General features: G+C 35.4%; 1 pseudogene; it reads left to right on the top strand.

Annotated features, from left to right (window-relative positions):
• The first annotated feature begins 1,101 nt into the window (after positions 1–1,101).
• LOC102670062 (pentatricopeptide repeat-containing protein At4g01030, mitochondrial-like) lies at positions 1,102–1,884 on the top strand (annotated as a pseudogene).
• Positions 1,885–2,325: the final 441 nt, after the last annotated feature.

Below are 2,325 nucleotides of genomic sequence, written 5' to 3'. Positions count from 1 at the left end.
CATTAATGTCCAAATTTAGAATTTACAAGTTGTTATTGAAGCAAGTTGTTTGATGTTGCAAATTTTTGGAGCTCTTCACAGCCTTCAATCTCTTCAGGTATGCGGCCATTAATGCTGCTCATTTGTATATCGAGATATTAAATGCTTCAATTTACTAATTCCAAAGGGTATGCTTCCATTTAAGTGGCAGTAGCCTAGAGGCAAAAAGAGAATTTCAAGTTGACCCAGCTCTGAAGGGATGGAGCTAGAAAGAGAATTTGAAGACAAATCAAGTGTTTCAAGAGAAGTGAACACAACACACAGTCAGAACAGTACCTAGAGCAAGATTCAACACTCAGGGTGTTGTTGCTGGAGTGATTTTTGGTACTGGAACAAATGCAGCTTATGTACAGAATGCACATGCAACTTATGTACAGAGTGCACATGCAATCTCCATTGGCCTTATTTTATAAATTTATTGTATTTCTACCTTGATAGCAGGGCAATAATGATTCATAAATTTTGTCTCCATATTAATTGGTTGAATTATTAATTTGAGCAAGCTAAAGTACATCCTCTGTTAACTCTTCTTCTCATGTGCCATCTTAGTGTCATCTATTTAATTTAAAAGACTGTTGAATCCACCTTTTTCCACTTCTATCTCATTTCCACCTGCTGGATTCATGTTCAATAACTAGTGCTCTACAAGCAGTCATTTGATTGGGTTGCTTTAATTTAGGGAAAGAAATCCATGGTTACATAATGAGAAGTAAGCTTGAGTATGATGTCTATGTTTGTACTTCTTTGGTGGATATGTATATTTGATGATTCTATAACATGGGGTTAAAAAGTTTGGGGTGTTATACTGCCATGTCAAGTGTAGGTGATAGGGAAAGAAGAGAAAAAATGAGTAGAATGGGAAGAATATAGAAGAAGAGAGAAAACAAAGATTTTTTAGGGCAGGTTTGATTCACTTTCGAGTTTTTGAAAACTGATTTCATAAACAAAATACTAGTAAACTCAAGCTTGTTAAGATAAATTATATTGAGCTTGAGATTTAATGAAAATGAAATTTATCCTTCATCAGGGCTCTGTAACAAAAGGGGGAATAACCAAGCTGCTATGATATCACCTAATGTGGTGTCCTGGACTGCTATGATATCAGGCAGTTGTGAAAATGAGAACTACATGGATGCCCTACAGTTTTTCATCCAAATGCAAGAAGAAAATGTAAGACCAAACTCTACTACCATTTGCACACTTCTCCGGGCATGTGCAGGCCTGTCACTATTAAAGATAGGAGAAGAGATACACTGCTCTTCTATCTGGCTGCAAGAATTCAGGTTTAGTTATGGATGGGTGGAAGTACTTCGACAACATCAAGATAGATTACAATATTAATCCAACAATTGAGCACTACTCTTGCATGGTAGATCTTCTTGGAAAAGCTGGGTTTCTTGATGAAGCTTTGGATTTCATTCGCGCCATGCCACAAAAGGTAGATACTAGTATTTGGGGTGTTGTTCTTGCAGCCTGCAAACTTCACAAAGACATTAAGATAGCGGAGATTGCCGCTAGGAATCTCTTAAGGTTGGAGCCATATAATTCTGCTAACTATGTGTTGATGATGAACATATATTCCACTTTTGACAGATGGGGGGACGTGGAGCGCCTTAAAGAGTCAATGACTGGCTTGGGGGTGAAAATCCCAAATGTTTGGAGTTGGATACAATTTTAGCAAACTATTCATGTGTCTCCACAAAAGGGAAATCGCATCCAGAAGAAGGAGAAATATATTTTGAGTTGTATCAATTAATCTCGGAGATAAAAAAGCTGGGGTATGTACTTGATATTAATTGTGTGCATCAGAACATTGATGAAGAAAAATATCATGCAAGTTACTAAACAGTGGCACAAAATGTGCCTTGTGATGCTTCTGCAACAAGTTACTTTGACATTCATATCCTTCATCAAGCAATTAGATTAGATATGTTATATGGAACTATTTGATCTTTAAATTCCCTCAAATACATATAGTGTATGTATGCAGTAAAAAAAATAAGCTGAAATTTGGCTAGGACAACATACAAGTCCCAAATTCAATATGAATATATTATAAACTAAGTACTGCTTAAATAGTAGAAATACAGAATGAGATAATCAAATTAGGTCAAGGATCTGAAAACTTCATTCCCATGTAAAACAGTAGAAGAAAAATAAGTGTATAACATAGAATTAGGTAAGATCTATGCTGGGTAGAGTTAGATTTAAGATTCAAGAAAAAGTTAGGCCAATAATTAGGTTAAGGTTTAGATTCAATAAACCAAATAATTTTTTTAATCCATT

Source organism: Glycine max, chromosome 17 (assembly GCF_000004515.6).
Source record: "Glycine max cultivar Williams 82 chromosome 17, Glycine_max_v4.0, whole genome shotgun sequence".
In the NCBI taxonomy this organism is placed as follows: domain Eukaryota; kingdom Viridiplantae; phylum Streptophyta; class Magnoliopsida; order Fabales; family Fabaceae; genus Glycine; species Glycine max.
The sequence above is the reverse complement of the archived record's forward strand: the minus strand, read 5'-3'. Positions and strand labels throughout refer to the sequence as shown.